The sequence below is a fragment of the Cardiocondyla obscurior genome, linkage group LG24 (assembly GCF_019399895.1).
Source record: "Cardiocondyla obscurior isolate alpha-2009 linkage group LG24, Cobs3.1, whole genome shotgun sequence".
Classification (NCBI taxonomy): Eukaryota; Metazoa; Arthropoda; class Insecta; order Hymenoptera; family Formicidae; genus Cardiocondyla; species Cardiocondyla obscurior.
In genome coordinates this window covers 1,939,650-1,964,832 of record NC_091887.1, presented here as the reverse complement: position 1 = coordinate 1,964,832, position 25,183 = coordinate 1,939,650, and the positions used below count along the sequence as shown (strand labels likewise).

At 41.9% G+C, this 25,183-nt stretch overlaps 1 protein-coding gene and 1 long non-coding RNA gene across 3 annotated transcripts in view; one reads left to right on the top strand and one right to left on the bottom strand.

Moving 5' to 3' along the window:
- The window catches only part of Urm1 (Ubiquitin-related modifier 1), a 199,515-nt gene that overhangs the window by 70,350 nt on the left and 103,982 nt on the right, over window positions 1-25,183 (top strand). The window lies entirely within an intron of this gene.
- Window positions 1-25,183, bottom strand: part of LOC139111601 (uncharacterized) — a 134,097-nt gene that overhangs the window by 49,331 nt on the left and 59,583 nt on the right. Inside the window, exon 4 of one of the 2 annotated variants that reach the window (XR_011547242.1) lies at window positions 17,445-18,911. The exons of the other annotated variant lie outside the window; for it this stretch is intronic. This is a non-coding gene — a long non-coding RNA (uncharacterized lncRNA). Of the gene's footprint in view, window positions 1-17,444; window positions 18,912-25,183 lie in introns of those variants that run through there. 2 annotated transcript variants of the gene reach the window in all.

Sequence of the window (25,183 nt, the reverse complement as noted above, 5' to 3'; positions counted from 1 at the left end):
AAATGCATATTTTATTGTTGCGTAAAATATGTAGCTTTTTGAGTGAGATTTTAATTTTTATCAAGAAAATAAAAATTTATTTAAAATTTTTATCCGCTGTAATGATGTATGGTTGATAAAATAAAATATTTTATTACGAAGAAACGCCAAGAGAATAATCGTTTTTAACAATTTTATAATTACGTATTTTCCGACTGAAAATTATAATGTAAACGCGTGCATGTAAAATCATGTGCATTATACAGTAATCTATGTCGTACGAATTGACTATAACGACTCTCACGTGGATGATGAAGTGGAAGGGTGCTTGAATGAATCGGTTTATGTTGAGATATCTTAAACCTTAAACAAGATATCTCTTGAAGGAATTTTTGAATACTTTTACGCGATTTCTTCCTGTGATAAGTAAAAAAGTTATTAGTGGCATCGTAAAAGCAGCTTCTTTCCATTTATTATTATTGCACTTAGAAAAGAGGCGAGGGGTTGGGAGGGGAGAAGGGAGGGAAAAGAATTACGAACTGGAAAGAAAGAGAGAGGAAAAGGCGGACGAGAGGAAGTACATGCAAGAAGGGAAAGACGAGAAGAAGTATTCCACGAGGTTTATAACGAAGCGTTGTTTTGCGAGCGTTTTTAATGGCCCCGCCTGCCCGCCCGCGCCCTGAAAAGTCTCGAAAAGTCTCAGCTAAAGTCGAGACTTCGCCGCGCCTTTCCGTCCTTTCCCTTCCTTTTATCGCCCTCTGTTTTTATTTCGTCTTCCCGTTTCTTTTCCTCGCTCTGGTAGCAGCGACAGCACGGTTCGCGCATTATTTTCCATTTTCTTTCATCCGTTTTCTGCCGCTCGTTCTCCGCGTTGCGGAAAGGTCTCCCCGGCGTGGGAAGACAATTTCTTCTTTTTACAGTTTTTATGCCATTCGACACGCGATAGTTCGCTCACGGATATTCCGTCCCCCTTCTCGCCGGCACATTTTTATCAGGGGCCAAACGCGTCAAACCAAATGCGGTTGTCTATCGCGCATTACGCGAATTTAATACGAAATATTGAATATTATTCCTGGTCCGATCGCGCGCGCTGAAAGCGCCCTGTAACTCGAATTAACGTATCGCTGTGTTGGAGTTTTATTTCATTTGCTAGATTTTAATCAAATTGCTTTGCTAGCGAAATACGAAATAATACAGAATTGAAAACGAAAAATAACCGGCGCAAAACCTCTGTCGAAGCTGAAAAAAATATTTTATTTTAAGTAAAAGAAAAAAAAGTAAAAAAAAATCTGATGAGAATTTTAAAAACAGTGTATCTCTGTATACTCTCGTTCTTTTCAAATCTAACGTGCTTCAAGAAAATTCAAAGAAAATGTCCATAAAGTTTTATAACGTGTCTTTTATAATAGAGTCTTTTATATCGAATTTTCTTTACATCAACTCGGTGCCATGTACCAACGATATAAACGCGATACCGCTTTCTTTGTCCGATCGCGCACTCGCTATTCCCTGACATATATTCGATTAAGTACTCTATTTACGACGAGAGGTTTTCCGCGAGCGAGCTTCTACGCTTGACGCTGTGCCCGAGTGGGTTTCAAATCGCCGGAAAATAACCCGGACAGTACAAAATCCGGTAAAGAGCACGTGAAAAATATTTTCCCAGCTAAAGCCACTTGAGCGGAGAGCGTTGGATGAAGTCAAGCAATTGATGATTACGATCGTAATGATCGGCCACGATTAGCGATCCCCGTTCCGCCAAGGAAAATTTTAAGCTTAAAAAATAAACCGCCCCTTAATATTATTTTTTAACCGACTTCTAACGAAAACTCGGTTCGGTTATTATTAGCTTTTTAAGACACCCCGTGTTGCTTAAATAAGAGCTCTCTATTTTCTTTTTGTCTTTATCGTACTTCCTTTCTATTCCCTTTGTTCTCCCTATCGCATCCCTATCGCGTTCTATCTTCCACTTTCGCTCTCTCGATGATGGAGATTGAACGTAATTTATTTGCTATTCCCCCGTTCCCTCGTTCCACGAGGCAGGAATTTAATTTTCTGAGCTCTATCTACTCGCACGATGAATCTTTATACAAAACTCGTAAGGCTGTCCTACGATATTCAGAAACTATTACGTACGAAACGCGCACAATGGACAATAAAGCCGCGGACACCCTGCCGTCACGTCACATGAGCTCATATACGTTCACGTGAGAGATAAATATGTGAGGTTTTAGTTTTTTTTAATAAAAGAAGCCAAGTAAAATATTTGAATACACATTTAATTGCACTTACTCAAGTAAGAGAACGTGGAATTTATTTCATCGCGATTCGCGAGGGAAGCCGTATTAAACGAGCGAAAGAAAATACAAAAAGTACGATGTATGCTAATAAAAACGCGTTCTGTTGATTAAAGAATAGCAAAACTGCTTTTCTTAAATACGAAATAGATGGAGAAATAGCTGGAGATCCGTCTGGCGTTTATGGGGATTGCCCATAGCAGTAAAGCGTACGATTTGATAGGAACCAATACATTTGAGCTTATCACCTTATCGCCAATGGCTATACCGCGCTAGTAACACTCGGTGCGCAGGGGGAGTCAGCCATAAAATACAGAATGAACCCCCTGTCAGGTCGACCGGTATCACTTCACCCCGTACCGCTTCCCCCCCTTTTCTACCGCCCGAACTCATCCCTGGACATTTCGTTCCAACGGGCTCATCCCTCACGGTCTGTCTACGTCTATGCCGCATCGCAATCGATTTCTGCGAACACGTCCACGTACGCGCGTATATACATCCACGGATACTTACGCAGGTACAATTTTACATATGATTAATTAGTAAATAGTGTATCGTTTTTGCCGAACTATATCAATGGATTTTTTTACTCGTTTGCTATTAAAATTTTATTTTTTATCTTGTAAAATTAATAAAGATATAATATCTTAAGTAATAAGATTTATTTAATTTTTTTTTTAAGTAGTGAAGATTCACAAGAACATACATCTTTGCGTTTAAATTGTGATTTTCACTTTAGACGAATTATCCGTTGTGGAAATTAACCGTTGTGGAAATTGGAACAAGCAATATTGCTTCCAATTGTTTTTGATCTAAAGGAAATGGCATATCATGTGTCATCAGTCAACTCTAGTTATATTCATGTAACTTATAGATTTCGTATCTATTTATCTTTCGTCATTTATTGTTTGTTTTATCATACATCGCAAGTATTGTTTAAAATTGATATAGTTTGTAATAAAAGGTATACCTTTTTTTTTCATTTCATTAAGTTTTTCATTCATATAATCAAATTTCATTAAGAAATGTAATGAACACTGTATATAAATATTCATTTATTGATGTCTTAATTTTCATAATTAATTCATTTACTGATTTCTTAAATTTTATAATAAAATTTATGAAATTTAAGACATCAGTAAATGAATACTTATATACAGTGTTCATTACATTTTATTTACGGGCCTAATCGCATGCTTCCTTTACATTTTAATTAAAAATCAATAAGAAATTTCTAACAGTGTAGGTTGATTTAACTAGTTTGTCATCTGTCCAAATATAAACTCTCTCTGTCGTTAAATAATTAGCTGTAATTAATTATTAAATAAATCAACGTACGCGTCGCTCTCTCTCTCTCTCTCTCTTTTTTTTTTTATTTTCTTGCATCGACTCCCGGCGCGAAGCTCCGCGGATTCATTTACGATTTACTTAATTGGTGATTAATCCAATTTTTTAACTTGGCCAATCCGCTTTCGCTTATTCTATAATCGAATATCGTCAAATCCAATCTTAGATAAGAATTTTAAGCCGCGGTGTATAATGCCGCTCGGTCTCGTGAGCGTCGGGATTTCCACTCGGGATGCTTTTTAATAACATTAACGCGAAACGCCGTCCGTTGTCCGCTGTAATCTCGCGGCAGCTCTCGCGTACGTCGTTTTACGGCAACAAAAAAAAAGGGGGAAAAAATAAAAAAAAAAATAAAAGAAAGGGAAAGAAAAAAAGAGAAGAGGGGAAAAAAGAACGCTCGAGTCTCCGGTGGCAGCCACGAGGAGAAACGAATACAGCGACGACTATACTGGATATACCATCTCGCTGACGTCGGCGAGAACCGGAGGAAGGGAATTTAAGCCGCGAGGATAATCCGCGCTTTAAAGCGTTAGAGCAATACTGCGCTGATACTTCACGCTCGCCTGCCTATATTTCGCTCGTTTCCGTTCGCCACATTCGTCGACGGTGTTTCACACCGACGTCGGACATTGGCATTTCGGTGTCCTCCTTTATACCGGGGTGCAACAAAACGAAGGTCGGTCTAGCTTTCTAAACGAGCCGACGGTAGGGGGGTAGCTCCGATTAATATTTCATCGATCGTTTTTATTGATATTCCTTTTCCCGAACTGTGTCAGCTGAGCCGTAGGAGGGATAGCAATTGTTCATCTCTTTGAGTATCTTCTGCAAATTATCGGTAACGGATTAAATCGGAAATCTGCGTCTCTTCCCTTTTTTCTCTTTTCTCGTTTCCGCGGGAAATAATTTTTATTTTCGCCGACATTTTTTTTAGGGCCGAATTTAATTTTCGATTTATTCAATTATTGTATCGTGTCGTAACGAAATTATGATTAGGTACACCGACTCGGTTAATAATACCTTTCGTGGGATACTTGAATTTTATTACAACATAACTAACCGAATTAATTAGGCAATAAAAATTAATCGACTTTCGTAAAAAAAAAAAAAAAAAAAAGTATTGAGGGCATTATCGTAGACAGTGAAGGCTTCTAATCGCCTAACTTTCCCGGCGGGGAGAGCGATGTTCTAGAAAAATTTGTTGACGTAGCTCCACGATGTTATCGTGCAACCTCGTAAAAAGCACACACGGCAGAGAACTGACATGGTGGTCGAAAGAATTGCAGGAGGAAGGGCGGCGAGAGCGAACGAATCCGGTTATCGGTTACCCATAAATCGAAACTGAACGAGCTGACCGTCGTAGATGGGTCATCATAATCTGAGCGGGTGATGCATGCTAGCATTGTCGATTGAGGCTACTTGCCATCACCGACGAGAGTCGTGGTTTCATGAAAAAAAATATGTAAAGAGCGAATGACTGCGAAATTTTTTTTTTCCCGTGAATATATCATTAGATCGACTCTACTATCATAGTTCCGTGGCGTGACATAATTTACGGAAATAACCTGCAGGTTATTCACTGTTAGAAATTTCTTATTGATTTTTAATGATTGCTCCACGTTTATAATCGCCGTTCGATCGGGTATCGTCGCGTTTGCGATCGGTCATTATCCGTGTTATCGGATTATTTTTTATTTTTTTCATACTGCAAATCGGATTTTTCGCCGCTCACTTTGTCTCTCCCGTCATCGCGTGATGAGAATGCGAATAAAAACGATAATGTGGCATTAAATAATGCGCCCGACGTCGAGCTAACATCTTTATTACGGAGTTTTTAGTTCTTCCTGACAAATTTAAAAAAAAATTTTTTTTTTCTTTTTTTTTTCCCCCTATTCGTTTAAACGACTACTCGATCGTATGGTCACTTCGTTTTCACGAGCCATTGGGAAAGCGCTCCCGGATTTTTTACGCGTCAATTGTTTCAAAGGATTTTTCATAGAGTGGGATGGAAACGGACGGGAATGCCGCGGCAATCGAAGTATTCACGCGACCGGCTGACTAGCCACCCAGGGTTTTAATACCCAGGATTTCCATCAAAAATTTATTTTAACCAGACATTACAGAGCACGCGTATTTACCTATGTTTCTTCTACATAAAAAAAAAAGGAAAAAAAAAAACTATTGTAGCTGTGTAGTTTTTTAATACAATTTGCAAGTGGAGAAACTGTCTCAGCCACTTGCGGCACAAGCAACAACGTTCTCGTCAATTTTTTCAATCAGCAAAAATATCGTTTTTAACTCGCATTCCCTCACTAAATAAAAAAAAAAAAAATATGTAGATTAGTAAATAAATCTCTAAACTTTTCTTTTTAATAGAAAAATAAAACCGCGATCTTTCAGTTTTATTCTGTCGTAATAGTAAAGTACTTTATTAGTCCGGAAGGATTATGTTATTTCCGTAAAACACTTAACAACATTTCCCTGTAATTGCGAGTCCGTATCAAACTGGCCTTCACGTGCCCAACGGAATTCAACTGTGCGGATAGATTTACGTGTCCGACTGGAAACTGTAAACGAACAGCGTTGCAGGAAGGTAACAGATAGGATAGGAACGAACCCAAGTTTGAGTATAAATTCTCCGACACATGGAAAGTGTACTTTCGGGTTCGTAGGACGAGAAGTAGCGCTTCGTTTCGCAAACAGTTTGATTGCGCGGTAGCTAGCTATCGTATTACTTTATCCTTGACTTGATATCTGCTTCATTTTCGGTGAGTGTCGTCTCTCGTTTCCTCTTGAAAAAGCATACATGTAGATGTTCAACGGAATATGCCCTGTACATTATTAACGGCTTTACTTCCCAATAAATTTCGATTAATCACTTTATTAATTTTTTTATTTATGATTAAACTACTACACGCGAACGAAGATATATCAAAATACATGGCGTAAATGTGAATCTTTTCATCGCGCGAATGAAATACATCGCTCGGTTTATCAAAGTAAACTCGTTAAAGTGAGTTTATCAAACCAACTTGCGTATATTTTTTTTTTCCCCGCGTACGATTGACGAAACATTGGTTTTTGAGTACAGAAAACAGAGCGAGCGTATACGGTTTTTGCTACAAATTTACAGAAAGCGTGTATAATATTTAGTGAACAAGCTCAGCGATATCGCCTTGCAAAAAAAAAAAAAAAATCGGTCAGCCTCTAGTTGTAGATATAATACGATTCTACGAAAATACGTCCCCTTTAAACGAGCTGTCGCGGCAAAGTAACGCGGACGGAGCGACGCTCTCCAGAAAAATCTTGGACCGAGAAATAAATCACGCTTCAGCTCCGGAGCCGAACGTGCCCTAATTCCCGTGCAGATGCTCGGAATCCGGATAAAGTAATCTGGAATCTCCTCGCGTTATCGAAATTTAACTCCCGGGAGATGGATCGCCCCCCTTCGTGTCGCCGGGAGTTTTCAGGATTAATACAGGGTGTCCCACCCCATAGAGTTAGGTAGGTCTCGTGGATACAAGTCAATAAGTTCTATTTTATTTTATACATTTCTCAACCGTAATTGTGAAAATAATTAAAATGTGTAACTTAAGAGCGACAAGGAAGCTGCGGGCGTGTGAGCGCGACAGACGAATGGCGCCTCGTCTGTCGCGCTCACTCACGCGTAGCTTCTTTGTCGCTTTTGCGCTAGACAAATTAATTTTTTTTTTAATAACTATCGTAAATTTTGCAAAACTGCAATGAACTTATTGATTTGTGCCCACGAGATTTATTTAACTCTGAGAGTTTGTCAACATGGGGTGAGACATCCTGTATATAGAGTTTGCCGACAAACACTGGAAGATCGTCGCAGCCCGTCCGTACCGCCGCTTGCATTAGATTATACGTCTTGTCAGATCGCCCGTGAGCCTCGCAAACTCTTGCCTTTTGGTCTTACCTAACGTCGGGGCCGGTGAGCTGTTAACGAGAACTAATTTCACGAGTGTCCGATTAATACGTAACGCGGATCAAGCCTCCGCTTCTTAATCCCCTCCCCCCAGCTTCTCACCCCTCTTTCTGCATAATCGCCTGCATACTACACGTAATATCAATAAACCATCAGCGGGAAACAATGCATGAATAGCTTAGCTATCTCTCTAAACCAGCTTAAGATATGTGCGGGCGCGAATATATTCGGCCATCACGGGCTGCGGGAGTTACAACGGTCGCTACGGTATTACGGGAGGGCAAATGAAGTTACGAGGTTGCGGTTTGCTTGGGTCCGTATCGTTTGCTATAACGACGAATACCTTCGCGTCGTTTATCCGCTCATATCCACATTAAACCCGTTCTGAATGCGACGAGGGCCGTTTTCTCGAAAGTGGATCTGGCTACTTCGCGCGCGAGCGCGCTCGATTCGCCCGACGGTACGTCTGTAAAACCAACGTCGCGAATAAATTGAACGTCATTAATACTTTCTGAATGGGGGAACGAATAAGAAAGACCCGAAAGAGCCGAGATTCGCCTTTGAATAAGCCGTCGATAGCGAATGTCGAGACGTGAATAGCTTTTGTAACAAGCTGTTGAAAAATCAAGATCCTCCCGCGAGTTAAACTTGCAGGAATGCAAATAAGGAATCAAACTTTATTCTTTATTTAATTTAAAGTGGACTTAAGTTTTTAAGAAATTTTAATTTCGAACTTACTTACACTAAGGTACAAGAGTTAGAAAAAAAAAAAAGAAAAGAAAAAAAAAGGAAAGTAAAAGAATAAGAAAAGCGCTAAATAATGACTTTTATCGATACTCCTTTGTGAGGATTTCCATTTCAAATTAAAACTGAGAAGATCGACATTTCAAGTTCCCTTTAATGCAAAAGTCGCGAAACGCTTTGTATAAATTTGCATGAAGATCTTGCTAACTTACATAAGTCTATTTTTCTCTATTACGGGCATTCTGAAGTCTCTAGACTCGCTCATATCTGACAATTTTAAACGCACTTTCCTCGAAAACTTCTGCCGAAAGTGCGGCCAAAATGACCTGGAACGTCGTCAACTGTACCGAATAACCGTTCCGCGTTTCGACGCACGACAATTTCCCGCGCTATTAGACCTACTTAAGCGTCTGACACCACCGGCGGTTTACAATGCGGGTTTCTCTCTCCTTCTCGGGAACGAAAAGGGTTTTCCCTCGTATCCACGGCGCGAGTACAAGTCGCGATATGCAAAAGAGGACAACGGGGATTATTCGCATTTTCTAAAACACGAGATTGCGCGAGGGTGGTCGGACGAGGGGGAGGAAAGAGGTGCTTTCCGTTTCGTCGCGATATGCGGGATCCCTGGAAGGATCTTCCGTTTTGTGGTCGTGTTTCATCCTCTTGTGCTTCAACCCTCGGCTAACGCCGACTCGCCGCTATCATGCTCACCTAGCCATTAGGCCTGCACGTAGCCATCGTGTCAAAGTGGTGATGCGGTTGGCGCCCTTGCCAAACGATAACTGCTTCCCCCTCCCCCCCCCAGTCGTGCCAGCAGGCCCTCCGCGTTAGAACGGCCGACAAGGGAAGACGAAGAGGTGCGTAATAAGGCCGGAAGAGAACGTACAGCTAGGTGGAAAGGCGTCATTTGTAGAGATTCGTTTGAAACTGCGCCCGCTCTCATCGTCCGAGAATCCCGTTTAATTTCCACAGACGCGAAATTAGCACGCTTATCAAATGAACAAATCTACCGAAATTTTCAACGGCCTCGCCGTTTCCGATCTGTTTCGCGGAAGTAAAATTGCAATTAAGCTTATTGGGATAGAATTTTAACAACGGAGACAGGGCCCCCCCCCCCTGTCTCCGTTGTTAAAATTCTATCGTTAAAATTATATCGCTACCTCCCCCCGGGAGGTAGCGGTATAATTTTATTTCTCGCTCGAATTCTGTTGATCCGCAACGAGTAACGAATAATCGGCGAGTAACTTTTCGAGAAAGCGTTTCTCAGTCGCCCCCGCTCGTTATCGAGTGCAGCCCGTTGAATAATATAATTAATATTTAACGCTTTAATTAAATTCGAAGTTAAAGCCGTTTGAGATCACGTTATTCATGATGTGAATGTCATAATTGAGCCGGGGATGGATTATTATTACGGTGTAGCTTCAATGTAACCCACCGCAGAGCCGTTACGCATATACGTCACGTGTACGCCGCCTCATAATTAGCCCGGTAAAGCCTGCTTAACGGAGATCACGATAAAATTTCCCAAGCACTCCTCGCGAAGCTCGCGTTTCCGCGCAGCGGGCGAAGCTTGGGGGAGGTATTGCTGGGGGTAACTTGTGGACGACAGTTTGCGCAGTTCACGGGAACGGAGCCAGAAGTATTATTGCGGGACGCGTATGGCGAACACGAGCGACGTTTCGTAATGCACTTTGCTCAACACGGCGGGAGACGATCGCGGAGAATGAAAGGACGCAAACGGGAAATGCCGTCTTCGGAGCATTTTGCCCGCGACAAATTGCTAGTCCAGCGCAGGCGACGGAGCGTGGCTGTTTCCCTGATTTAGTTATATTATAATACGACTGCACTTTGCAGATTAACGATCGACAAACGACAGAACTTGACTGATCTATTCGTATAAACTTAAGCGTAATAAAATGTAAGGGAAATACAGAAACGACAGTAAGACTTTCCGATAAGATTTGTTATTAAGAATGTCATTTTTTTTTTTAGTTTAATTACTCCTGTTATTACTCCATTACAGTAAGCAATTAGCAGCGCATGTAATAATAGCTTGGATTTTGACGAGAGCGGCTGTTACGAGGGCAAAATCGTTTTTTTTCCCTGACTTTTTTCCCCGACACCCGTGCGCAATTTATATTTCTTTTTCCCCCGCTCACGGAGTTAACAGAACGAGTCAAACGGGGAGCGCATTACTTTTATCGGCTACCTCGCAAAATCTGAATGTGTCCCTCGTATTCGCCGCCGCTTCTTAGATACGAGAGACGTAAACCGTCGCGCATCCCGAGGAGATATAGTCGGTCATTTTTTTTTTTTTCTTTCTTTTTTCTTCCTTTTACTCGCCCGGCGAGTGAGACGCGAATGAGACGGGATAAAATTAATGCTTTATCGTACGGATTATCACATTCAGATTAGTCCCCAGATCATCGAAAATTAGAGGGAGGTAAAAAAAAAATATAAACGAAATGTAGAAAATCGGCGGAACTTAATTATCGGCGTGCTTTTCCGTGTTCGTTCCGGGGTAAAGTTGAACGGTGAGTGAAGTCAAAGCGTTGACCGGCGGACAGTCGACGGACCTTTTGCCAGCTTGTTTATTAAGGCCGTTTCGCTTTTAATAAGCTGGAACCGGCCGCCTTCGGTGGAGACGCGTAGGGAGATCCCTGACTCTCGTTAAAGCCGCGGTTTCACGCTGACCAACTTTTATTAGATTCAGCGGCGTGTCCGTCGGTTGTGCGTTGTTAAAGCCCACTAAGTTATGCCAGGCTGTTAACTCCGGTGTCGGCCGTAACGACCGGCTATTTTCCCGGATATTTTTCCGTCCTCTAAAGTTCGGCCATTATCCGCCGGAAATGCGGCATAATCATAGGATATAAAAACTAACGGACTACTTTGCGCAATTCGTATCCCTTCGTTATTATAAGAAAAAAAAAAAAGAGAGAAAAAAATTTTCCTCGTGTAATATTTATTATAGGATTATTAGTTTTCAACGCGCGCTTATGATTCTTTAAAAGCAATTTTATGAACTTTTGTTACAAATGTTTTAAATTCAATTTATTTTCATATCTTAATAGGGCATAAAATTTAAGGTTTTTTCTAACAGTGTATACATGTATGTATGGAGCCCGCGTGTACATGCGTATGTGTGTACGCCAATGCTGTTTCTTCTTCGGTATACGTTGATCCTTATACCCTTTTCAAAGGGCAAGGAGTTCTCGGCCATTCCTGAACTAGCGTGGATGTGGTAGAAAAATGTGCGACATAGAGAAAGACGCTGGGCGTTCCAAGTTTCTTTATTAGATCCTAGATGTCTATTCGCCGGAAATGGGCCGAAACCTCGCTCCGCGCTTTTCTTCTTCCTCGCGACAATTTTCCGTCGCATTTTTCTCAGCAAGCGCCCGTCGACGCGCCATGCTGGTTTTCGGTGTTTACGCGGAAATGCAAAGGCGAGACAGCGCGGAATAAGAAACGCTAAAAAACAATAAAGGATGAAGGTGAGATTCCCGCGGCAGCTTGCTCCGCGGAAGTTAAGCGAACGGTCGCGCATTTTTCCATCGTCATCGAGCTGTCGCCGTCCTGTATCACTTTTTGATACGATGGCTTCTCCTCTCTTCGATACAATATTTCGCTCATGGAGCGCATTTGCGCAAGGTGACGCGACAAAATTCGTCGGGCTACATTCCAATACTTGATGAGAGTAGATGAGGTAACATCTGGCGGTGAAAATAAAAAAAAAAAAAAGAAAAAATTGCTAGAAATAAATAGGGTGTCTTATAGCGCGGCTTGTATTAGTAATTCGATGGAAAACTTAAAGCTATAAATATTCCCGCTTCGCGAAAGATTATTTTAAAATAACGTTTTTTTTTTTTTAAATCGGCGACGATTGTGAATTAAACCCTTTTCTTTTTTTTATTTTTTTCCTTTTATTGGGAATAGTCGAATGCATGTCCTAGGCGGAATAAAGTCTGACTACACGCGCATATATCTTCCACGCGACATCTTGTATAGCTTTTAAAGGGCGGACGCTCCGAAAATAATGTGATACATTCTCCGCGCTTGGCTTCTTTCCGTTATATGTCACGAACGAGGGAAGACAGGAAATGTTTTTCTTCGGTATTGGCGTGCGCGAGAGAGGACCTTCTCCTGTCACCGGCGACACACGTGCGCTTTCTTCTTCTTTGTCGATATTTATTTTACGTGGTCTCGCGTTTCTCAAGCGTGCACGGTAAGACGAGGCTCTCCTGTGGTTTCGCACAATTTTTCGTTCGGCGCACGACGGAAGTGTTCCTATCACGTTCTTTGTCGCATATATGTATATTTCCTTTTACTGGCGAGCTAATTTAAAATAGTGCATAATTTAAAGAATTTATATTCCGATGGAAGAAGGCACAATTGCGAGATAAATATGATTCAATGGTAGAACGATCGTTCTATCATTGAATCATATTTATCTCGCTAAATAAATTAAAATAAAAATTAATTAAATAAATAAATTAATTAAATTAATTAATCGTTCTATTCTATCGATAGAATAGAACGATTAAATTTGTTTTAATTACTTAATATGATTATCGGGGGCCTTGTCAACGATTTAATTTGTATATCTTAACAATAAGAATATTGTTCGTTACCGATCGTGATGCAGTCACGTACACGATGAATTGCTGGAATTGGCCAATCTTATTTCTATCTGCAGGACGTTTCTCCATTGGAAGCGTTAGGTAATGCAAGTCGCGTATATACTATCATTGAAGCGGATGGCAGAGCAGGCCAGAAATAGGGGACCATTCTGGGAATCATGCTAGATATCGCCGTCCAATCGTATTCTCCACGCTCGCTTATCCTATTCCGTTTTGTCCCGTCGTAACCGATCCTACGGCTCCCGTTTCTATCTGGCATTCATCGAGCGCGTGTAATATCAGCGGGCAATGGCGCAGTCTCTCGGTGTGCAGATATTTGAGTTCGGATACGCGATTTCTGTTAAAAACCACCGCCAAAGAATTGGCACGAACGCCAAGAATTCGTTTCGCAAATTTGTAACGCCGGTTTAAAAAGATACCGCGCGCAAGCGGATACGCGAAGTTGCTCAAATATATTACGTTGCAGTTTGTAGTTTGCAGCGCATCTGCAACAAGTTTCTATCGAGAGATTTTTCGCGTACGAATCGATACCTTCAGCTCTCGGATTTATCTTACTTAGCTTCGAGTTTCCGAAGCTCTCGTTGACTCGAGAAGCTTCTGACTTTTTTTTCTTTTTCTTTTTTTTTCTTTTTCTTCTTTTCTTTATTTTGAAAAATCACCTTGGTCGCTCAAAATTTTAACTCGGAAGTTCCTCGAATACCGCGTGCGCGAACTATAATTCAGAGCTTCAGATCGTCCAGATTGTCGCGTTCGAGAATTACTGCTCGGAAATTGGCGCAACGGTAAAACAATATTTAACGAACATCACTGCCTCGGGAGTCTCAGGCAAGGATTTGCGATCTCTGAATTTAATTTCAACGATCGCCTTGAACGGTGATATACGGACGTGTTGCCGTCCATTTCGCCGCGCGAACACTTACTTCCGTTCCGAGTTTATTTGGCACGGGGCCTGAGTTCGATTCGATTCGAACGGGGGCTGGGGGGGAGGTTTCTATTCACGATCAGTCGCGGCGGCATTTTCGGCCGATGGCTAAATCCTCCTCGCTGTACATCTCCCGGTTCGATCTTGCTCTTCCTGGATACGTTCTGCGTATTATTTGCTTATTTCGTTCTCCGTACACGTCGAGGCCGCCCTCGAAGCATTTCCGTCGTGTGTGTCTCCAACTTTCTCGGCGTGGATGTATCGACGGGAATGTCGATGCAACCCGGTACGTATTTATTACTTACGAAGGGCTGGGAAGCAAAGCAGAAGAAACGCTACTTTCGCGCTTCACTTTTTACCACGCCTTGCGTCGGCTTATCTACGATTCCGTATTTACACCGGGAGTGTTACGGTTGGCGAAAGCGAGTCAATGTTTACTTTAACGCGCTCGGGAATGTAATGCGCGAAATAGCGAGGGAGCTAGAAAAAAACTACGTTCACAGTTTCTTTTATTATCGCCAAGGTCAGAAACATGGAATTCGCAATAATAAATTCGCGAAGGTAGGGATGAAGTATTCGGTTTATTTTTACGTTTTTAAAGCGGCCGACCTGCGTTTTTTGTCGCGTCTTTCGTTTTCTGCTCGAGCTTGATTACATCTCTCTTTATCGCAAAATTGCGGAAAATTTGTGGAGAGTCTATTGCTGTCTGTCGAGATTTAACCGCTTTTCTCCAAGTCCTCCGTAGAAAAAGGGACAAAGTCACGGCATAAAAGAGTACCCCTCGCGGAAGGGAAGGGACACGAAGGGCACAAATACGTGAGACGCTCCGGCGGAATGGTAGGAATCGAAGAAAAATCTAATAATGCGACGTAGCGTGTTCTTAGCTCGGCGAGGTATCCCTCCAGATACGTTGGTCGTGCGGGCCTCTCAGGAATATTTTTGGTGGCCGCGTTAATCGCGGTGGCTCTAGCTCAATCTCGTGGAGGATCCACGGCCGTAGTACAAAGCCAGTTACGTGCTTGGGCCTCGGTGACGGTGCTGGTCTCGTCGTAACGCTTTTTAATATTCCTGGAGTCCTCGGCGGGAATATAACTTCCTCGCGGATCCTCGGTAAATTATTGTTTTAGTCCTTCACGTCCGGTTTATCGCTGCCGTCGGGACTCGGCGGGACGTACTTCGGTGTTTTCGGTAGTTGCCGGCCTCTTCGCGTTCGTTTCGGCGGCATCCGTTTCTGGAACTCTATCTTTTTTAAGTAGCTTCCGCTAATGTGCGTTTTATCTCGCACTAAGAGCGTACTTCCACAAAAAGTGACGAATTCGCTTTTTTCGTATCGCTCTTGTCGATCCTGGCCTTTTTATATTCGCTTTTGTCTTTTTTTACTCGCGGGTTGTTAGTTATTTATCTGCGGCTTCTAGAGTATGCAATTTTACGTTTGTCTTAAAAATGCATCTCTTGCGATACTCAGAATTAAAAATTTCTTTTACTTTATGCGAACGTAATGCCCAGTGCCACTACTTTCATCGACGGTTGCACTCGTCGTACGTACATTTGTATGGACGTTGCTCATTCTTTCCGTAGCCTATAAAGCCATAACGTTCCGGTAATACCGTGGGGGTTCTGAAATTTACGATACTTTTATGGGGATTTTTATCGTTGTGTAAACTATGCGATATCCTCCATATCCGTTTCCGCTCTTACGGATGGCCGCGACCTTTATCCTCCCTCTCTGGCGGAGCCAAGTTGGCTCTTTCGCGAAGATGAATTTTGATAAATCGTTCGGTCGTCGCGTAGTCGTTAAATAACGTTTACTTTGCGCCGTGTCGCTCGGCCGCCGTGCGCTGAATTTACTACGTTCGCGTAAACATACGTACAACACGGCGCGACACGTATGTCGTTTTATGCTCGCTCGTATGTCGTCAGTTTATCTGCTTTTCTTATGGCGGAGAAAAAAAAAGAAAAAGAGAGAGAGAAAAAAAAAAAAGAGGACTTCCGTCTTACGATGGAAATCAGGTTGCGCGATGCGACGCGATAGAATCCCGACACGTACAAAACTTGTGACTGTTTTTACACATTTTCATTCTCGCGCCGTCACGTCGTAAATTCTCCCAGTTGAAACTTCAATCCCAGGATACCGGTGATTGCGAAATAGAAACAGCGCCGTACATTGAGCGGGTTAAACCTCTCATTATAACCAAATGACGCAATTAGTGCGTAATATAACAATAACATATATCGTATACAGGGTGTCTCAGCCCATGTGTAAAATCCTCTATAGATAGGTAGGTCTTAGGGAGATAAATAAAAAATTTCTTTAACATTTTGTAAAATTCTCAATTGTTATTGAAAAAAAAATTAATTTATCTAGCGCAAAAGCGACAAGGAAGCTGCGGGCAAGTGAGCGCGACAGGCGATTGGCGCCGTCGCCTATCGCGCTCACTCACCTATAGTTTCCTTGTCCTCTTGCGCTAGACAAATTAATTTTTTTTTTAATAAGTATTGAGAATTTTTCAAAACGTTAAAGAACTTTTTTATTTATCTCCCTAAGACCTACCTATCTGTATAGGATTTTACACATGGGCTGAGACACCCTGTATAATACTATTTTGGCGTTCGCGAAGACGGTGAATATTATCATAATAATGGCTAGAGCCATCATCTTTTCCCTCGTTCCAGCGCTCCCCGATGCTGCGGCATCTTTCCGCCCGACGTTACCCCGCCGAGAATCGCGTCTCTCCTTCTAATAGCCGCGGCGTGTACATTTACAAATTTAAAATGATAATTCTCTCCGTGGGTGTGGCAAACCGAGGTCATTTGCGCCCTTTCAGCGTCCGGGGCCGCTCTTCCGTTATCCGGCACCCTATCTACCGCGCAAGTAGCGACGGCGACGACGACGACGGTAGCCGACAGGCCGATTATGCCGTTTGTAAAAACCGGTCACGAGGTATCCCGTTTGTCAGACGCCAGGAACAGCCGTGCGTCACTGCGGGAGTTGGCGACGCGGGAAAAGAAATATCGTGCAACGAGGGGTATCCTCGTCCGCCTATCCGCCGCATTTCTCTTCGAGCGTTTGAGATTAATATTACACATGGGCTGAGACACCCTGTATACTTATTACACTAAAATTTAATATACACGTACATTAAAATGTATTTAATGTACTGTAATTTAAAATTGTTTTCATTATTTGCGTATTAAATATGTATTAATAAAATTACTAATAATAATAACGAATTACTTGCCGGAATTAATAATTAAAAATAATTTGCAGATTTTCCTTTATTTAAAACGTTTATAATTATTTATTTAAGCACGATGGAGATCCCGTTGTAATTTCTACATGCACCTGTTGTAATCTAGTGCCCAGGATTTCGCCACGCGATTCATTCGAGCACTTCGCACGAGAAGCGCCACGGTCTTTATTAAGTTTTTGCCGTTGTAAATTCTTTCAATAAACGTCGGGCGTAGGCAGGCGCAAAAATCATAACGCTCGCTTTACGCCGCGATGAGATCTCGCATTGTAACTATCGCGCGTCAGGATACATAACGCGCGCGTTCTCTCTTTCCCTTCTCTATTTCCTTTTTTTTTTTCTTTTTTACATTCCCGCAAACGCGACCGAGTTCGCTTCGCATCATAATGCGTGTCGTAAAAGTTTTACTGTACCACCCGTCGCGATTCCAAAGCGTTCCTTTTTTTTTTTTTTATTATTTATTGTTTGATAATAATAAACTGCAACAGCGTTACTGCACGCGTACAGATCACAAAGCGGTGAGCATCCCCCGATGCCGCGCGCGTCGAGTTATTAACTCACGTCGTTTCGCTTCATTTTATTCCGTTGGAAAATATTTTTTGCAAATATTGATGGGATCCGGACTAAAACCGAATACATCCGCCGCAGAGAAACACGTTCTGTGAAATTAAAAATAAATCGTATTTCCGTACAAATGTTGAAACATCGCCGCCGCCGCTGCCGTCGCCCGCGCGCGAGACCGTCGTTGCAATATACCGAATGTGTTGCCCTGTAATTTTTTTCGCGCATCACCTTCCCGACTATCGAAATCGATTAGTTAAACGTTGACCGCCCCACCGATTGCTAATACCCAGTCAAGCGCAGCACGAAAGTATTCGCTTTAATTACACAAAAAGAATAGCGGCCTACTTGATAGGTAATACGATAGATTCTGCAGAAATAAATTGCTTTTGCGTTTTATCTCGTAAACTACGAGGGAAAAAGAAACTATAACGCCGCGGTGTGGCGAGAGAGAAGCGGGGTGAGTGGTTTAGAAAAAGTAAAGCGAGAGGCAACAGGACGCTTGGTCTACTGGCTTCATAATGAAGTTTAAATATTGTTCCGACAGAGATTGCCTCTTCTACCGTGTCTGTTGCCTTCTACCGGCTTCTTTCGTCACGAAATAATAAAATAATGCTAATCTGAGATATTAACTTGCTTATTTTATTATTTCTCTTTAAGTTACTCGTAGCTCGTCTATTATTGCTCGATATCTTCCTGGTTATAAGAATGCCCGACATAGTTGCGCGAGTCCCTCCTAACTTTTTAACCATTATCAGCCCTTTGCAGCTTAGATGGGAGCGCAAGTTTTTAATTCAAATATAATATTAAGAACAGCAGGACTTTACTGCAGTATAATACTCGGAGTAAAGTTCGTTTCCTGACAACGTCGCTGTTATTATTGCCCGTACAGCAAAAGTTCTCATAGCTTCGTCTACAGATAGAATAATATTTCACTGTAAGCGAAGCAACTTAACACCTTTGAGAAAAAAAAATCTTTTTCAAAGCGCAATTTGGCTTCGTATTCTACCACTTTTACAATACTTTTAGAAAATCTTTTTGTTTAGCAACAAAAAAAGAATTGTTACTGCACACAATTTGTATGCAAAAAAAAAAAAAAGTACGTCGCATAATCTTGTTGTGGCTAATTTTCCATCTAAGTAAAATAATGTAAAATACGTACATTTCGGCGTGCGAAAGCGCGCAAAGTTCTTCCGCCCGTCCTGTATATTCCGCGGGACAGCAAGTTTTCTGGAAAATTTAGTGAGCCCCTGTGAGAACGACAAATCCACTTTTCACACGTCAGAAAGACGGAAATGTATCGCGCCGTTGGAAATCTGACTTTTGAAAATTCCGCGAACGGTCTTGCCATAAATTCGGCGAATGCGCCTGATATATTTATAGATACGGCTAACGTGTATAGGATTGCACGAATCCGTATCACGCTCTAAAGTTATTCTCATAACAAGTTTGCGTTCAATAAGTCAGACGTATATTCTGATTCACGGTACGTTGCACCGCGTACGACGCGATACTGCCAGGTTTCACCATGCCAGCCTACCACCCGTATTATTATGGTAAAATATCGTAACAACTATCGTACAATACGAATAGAATGGGAGCCGGCGGAATTTTGCTTCGGCGCTGAATATTTTCGTTCGCGGCATAAACATCTCTTTTTGAAGACTGATATTCGGTTCTGAGCTAGCCAAATGGCGCTGTCCGTGAAAGAATGATAACGTCAGCGCGATGATGTTTAATATTTGAGATTTTCTCTCGATTTTCCTTCGCTAATTTCATTTACGCGCCATTATTAATATCGTAAAAAAAAATAAAATGCAAAAATAATTTTAAAATAATTTTTCCACCAACTTAACCCGTTAGATTATTTTAATAAAAGCTTCGTGGTTTTCTTTTAACGAAAATATCGGCGTATTTATATTTTACGGTCTCGATGAGATTGCAACCTTCGTTTTCGCGACGTCGCGGTGGCGCGCGCGGGGGATAAAATCCCACGTCATGCGATCTTTAGATCTTTAGACAGATCATCCAAAAAAGTACGATTCCCGTAAGCACGACAAAATGCCGGCGGGAGGACTTTGTACGGTCCCATGCAAGTTTACAATAAGCGTCGCTTACGAGCCACGAAAACGGACGACGGTGAACCGTTTCGCGGCCATAATCCGAGGGGCGGGCCGGTATACGATCCTAGATAGGCTCCCTGGCCTTCTTACGATCCTCGGGGTCTATGGGCGAGGGATCTAAACAATCTCACATCCTGGCGCACGAGATCCTGGCCTCGTAGGCAATAAAGCCCCGGCTTTTGGTAGCTTTGCCTTTTACCCTGTCCGCGTCTCGCCGGTAAAAAGCAACCGACTATTTCATCTGGCTGCGTTTTCCTTTACGTGCCACGGCGGGTCATCGTCGAAATCTCGACTCGTTACGGTCCCTATCTCTATTCTTTATGCCCCTCCAACTCGTCCCTCCCGAGGAATGTACAAAGGCCGCGCGACGTTGCTGGAAACGATAATGATTTCGGTGCCAGGCTTATCGGTTTCCTCCTTATTACCGCAAGACGGAGATTTTATACCGAAGGAAACTATTGTGACCGCGGAAAGTAATACGTTTCGTAATAAACGAGAAGCGAAGGGACTGTCTTTGAAAGGGGAAATAGTTCTGTCGCAGTTAACATTGAACAAAAGTTCTTGCGCGAGACGTTCAACTACATAAAAGTCGATATAGATACGATCTTATTGTGGAAACGCATATGGGAAATATGTTTATATTTTAGTAGATTTTATTTTTAACTCGATAACTATAAGTTCATCATCGAAATATTAAATGTGAAAAGATAATTAAATTAAATTGCAGGATTAAATTAAAAATTGATATTGCTAAAAGTAGAAAACAATTTAAAAAAAAAAATATAATTGAGAATATCAAAATATGCTATTCTTAGTAAACAAATAGTCTAATTGCATTTATGTTAATTCGTAATAACACTAAAGTAATGACAGACCAAATAATATAATAATTAATATTTCATATAATTTCACCCGATTCAAATTCACTGCGACTTTCTTATCAAATATTAATTCTTTTTATTAACTACAAATAGTGAATTATCAAATTATAAATTTTAGTACGATATTATTAAATTTTGAATAATAAAAAAAATAATAATCCTTCGTATTTTATATATATATATTCTATTCTTTTCAACGGTATGCGGCGTAAGAGAAATTTCTCTCAATAAAATGAGGATCCCGCCATAAATATAGCGGAATGTAATCAAGCTTCGTGGTTTCCGTGATCCTTGAAACCTACTACGAGGCACGTTTCACACCGGGAAATATAAGCCACTCATCCAAAGCAAATAACAACGGATCACACCGGGGGATATTGAAATAAACATTTAGCGTCACGCGTACATTCGTGCGAGGTTTTACTTTTATTTTCTGCGTGTAAAACGTAACGCTTAACGAGCGCTATTATATGCGGGACAAACGCATCGGAGAAGGTATGAATAACTAAAAGCTGCAATATCGTTGAAATAAGCAATCTAACGTGGAAATCCTGTGAAATTCAGCCGTGAAAAGGCGTCACAAAGTCACCCCGAAACATTTCGTCATCGTGTATAAAGATACAATTTTCTCAACACCGTGTTGACAAACGACGTGGAAATTATTTCGGCGGAAACTAAGAGAAAATCCGTTTTAATTAAGCGTTCTAAGTCAATTAGTGGCAATTAGTGTCGGGCGAGCAATTTATTGCGAGGCTGATTTAATTTCCTAGATGTGACAGAAAGATATCGCGCCGAAGTTACTCCAAAGATGACAAAAAGATTTTAATTGAGACAATATTTGGAATACGATTAATTTAATTTATTACGCTTTTGACTCTTGCGACAACGCCCTGGAAAATGTTACCCTGATCACTAAACGGCTATCTACAGCTCCTAAAATTTTTATAATATTTTCGTAATATACAGGGTGTTTTCCAAAGTCATGTAGATAAACTTTGGAACTAGGTAGATCTCGTTATTTTAAGACGAAAAGTCCTTTACTATTTTTTTTTCCGAGTAATATTAAGCGAGATAAAAATTATTAAAAATTTGGTTTTTTGGGCGGATCTTACTGCTTCTCACACCGCGCGGAGACGCTCTATCCGTCGGTAGTCCCCAATTCGTGCGCGGGTCCTCGGAAAAATCGTTTAGATAAAATTTAAGTACGACGGACGAATCCTCACGCGTGTATTCGCCAGACGTGCAACAACATGGCATGCGAATCTCTGCGAGCTTATGGTACCGTCTCGCACGATTTATGATTTTTCCACGACGGCGGAAAATCCCCGCTACAGACCGAAATATGATTCCACTAAAGCACGTGTCGTTGCATTAATATATGGCTCTCTATTTTCCCGAGCGCTTCCCGAGAACGCACGCAGCGCGTATCTTGAAATATTTCGCTCGCCCGTGCAGTTAGAAAGCAAATAAATGAACCACGCGCGTGCGTTTTATCGCGGTTGCCGCTGTCGATTTCTAGCGCTAAACGAATAAATTAAATTAATGCATTCGGTGCATAATAATTATTGCCTCCGCGACGCGTCGTCGAGCAAATTACCTCGGCAGGAAGGCCGGGAAGGAAGCCGGCGCGTCTGGCAGAGGAAGACAGGAGATAAGGGAAATGAGAGAAAGACGAGGCTGATCAGCGCGTTGTAATTTAAAAAGTTCCTTCGTCCCCGTGAAATTGATAAATCGCGCGAGGCGACTCTTGCCTTCTCGTACCTCCTCTCATCTTTCCTTCTATCTCACCTCTCCCTCCCTCCTCACGACAGGTCTTCGGGCGAATTCAATCCCTTTCCCTCCCAAGGATAATCTGCCTCTAGGAGTAATAAGTTGAAAAGTCCATTTTTCTACGGTTCCGTCTTTCGCGATGCGACTACCTCCGCGCGATTGCAGCATCTGCGATTTCTCTAATTTCACGGAACGAAGCTTAAATGATTTTTCCAAAAAGTTTCCCCCTCCTACCCGCAACGCTTCGCGCATCCCAATTACGCGAATGCAAAGATTATGCAGATGTATAAATTTATAAAAATTACTTCGTTCCTTCCACGATTGAATACGAATTCACATGTTCGCGAATCCGTAAATCGGCCCGTATTTTATTTTATTTTCTTTTTCTTTTTTTTTTTTTTTTTTCTTTTTAAATGGTATACTCCGTCTAATGCAGAATACAGGACGCTCTATGGATAAAGGTACTACGAAGACGTTTCCTCGTGGGTATTAGCGTCATCCCTTTGCCGAAGATTGATGGAGGCGGCCTGACAGAACCACCCTCCGGTCTTCTCTGTTTGCTCGTTTCCCACCGCCCTATCGTACCCATCCCTCTAGCATGAAAAAAAATCACCCTCCTCCGCTTCGCGGCCAACGTCCTTTCCTATAAATGGTTGTAGTCCATGTCGATATTTATTACGGAATTGATCGGGATATGCCGAAGAAACTAAGAGATATTAGATAAAAGTTAAGGTATAGCTGACGGAGTGTTTGATATACCGAAGGAAATTGCAAAGGGATGATCGTCAAATATAAAACATCGAGCGTAATGTATCGTGGAGAAAAATAAAAAAAAGAAAAAAGAAAAAAAATGAAAAGAAAAAAAAAAAAAAAAGGAATAAAGAAATAAAACATATGTCGCTTTAAGCGATAAAATCAGCAGACCGCCCACGAAATTGCTTCCAGCCATTGCGACTGGCGCCGCATACATACGCAAGCTAAATAAATAATAAAATTCTGACACGTATCTCATTCTGATAGAGTCGCTGGATATTCCATAGAGCTCCCCAATTTTACTTCTTTTCTCCACGGTTATATGTTATATCTTTTCGTTTTTCTCGGGCTCGATGGAGCCATTACGAAGCTAAATCGTCGGCGGAATCGAAGATACCGGGACTCACGGAAGTGGGTATCGACCTCATTTCCAAGATCGCTGCAGTATTTTCGCATCGATACGACCGCGTTCACCGCCCGGTTTCTTCCTTCCTTTTCCTTCCGCTTGCCTTTTCTCTCGTTCTATCTCAATCGAGAAATGTCGCTGTCGATATAGGAAAAGGCAAGAGTCAAGAAAGGAAACGAAGAGGAGAGCGCGAGAACACGTCGAGACCGGTGTCGATTGACTCTCTGGAGAGACGCTTAGAATGTGCCGGTTGAAAGATCGAGATTAGAATCGAATTTGCCCGCGTGCGCGGATCGAAATCGGGGCACGGAAGCGCGTTGCCTAAAGCGAGGAATCGACAGAAAGTTCTTTGACAGTCTTCCACGCTCCTTATCCAAATCGCGGCATTCAAATCGGCCCGATGCGCAAAATATTCTTCTTTTCCCTCCTCTTATCGCTGGCGACGGGGCGTCTGCTCGCGAGAGTTCCGAATCGGCCACTTATCAAAAGTACCCTTACCCTCCGTTCCCGTATCCGTCGAAAGCACTTCCGAGGAAGTACTTGGAGGAAATATCTGAAAATATCCGCGACGGTCGCAGGCACCGGGCAAAAACAGGACGCATCGATATTCGCCGAGAACTTGCGTCGCGCCGTTTCGTTGTAAAGGTCGGGTTCCCTCTCTCGCGACGGCTAAACTTTGCAGCAAGAATCGTTCTAAGCTAAATTCCCCAGTAGCCGAGAAGTATGCGCGAAAGGAGCGCACCGGGGGGAGGGGTGAAAGAGCGGGAGAGAAGAAGAAAATGCCAAAGGGAGAGACAGGAAGAAACGGCCGGTGCAGGATAGGATTCTGTGGCGCAGCATTAAAAGTTGGCAAGTGCAAAGTTTCTTGCGGGATGATCCCGGTAACGGGCGTGCAGTAGCACTCTTAATCCCGTTACCTGCAGCCAATTTTTCTCCGTCCCTTCCTTTCTTTTTTTTTTTCTTTCCCCTTTTTTTTTCCCCCTTTTTCCCCCTTTTTTCCCCCTTTTTTTCCCCTTTTTTTTTCGTTTTCTGATCCTCTCCAGACGTGCCATCCCCCTTGTCTCTTTTCCTTCCACCCTCCCTCCCTTCCCTCTTTCACGCGTACTCTGTGTCGTCTTACACGCGAGCTGCTCTCTATGCCGCTCCTTCAGCCGTTCTTATCCACGCGTCTGCATAATGCGTTACGCCACTGTTATCCTTTTCCTTTTCCGTGCCTTATAGCGCGTATACCTTTGTACGCTCACTTTGATACGCGGAAAAATACGAAACATTTTTATTTTTTCAAGCACCCATGCAATACATACTAACGATACTGACGGTACGTATTTGAATAACCTCTTGAGAGCAAGCTGTCTCAAACGTATCTCCGAAAATTAATTTTCTTAGTAAACAAATAGTCTAATTGCATTTATGTTAATTCGGAATAACACTAAAGTAATGACAGACCAAATAATATAATAATTAATATTTCATATAATTTCACCCGATTCAAATTCACTACGACTTTCTTATCAAATATTAATTCTTTTTATTAACTACAATTAGTGAATTATCAAATTATAAATTTTA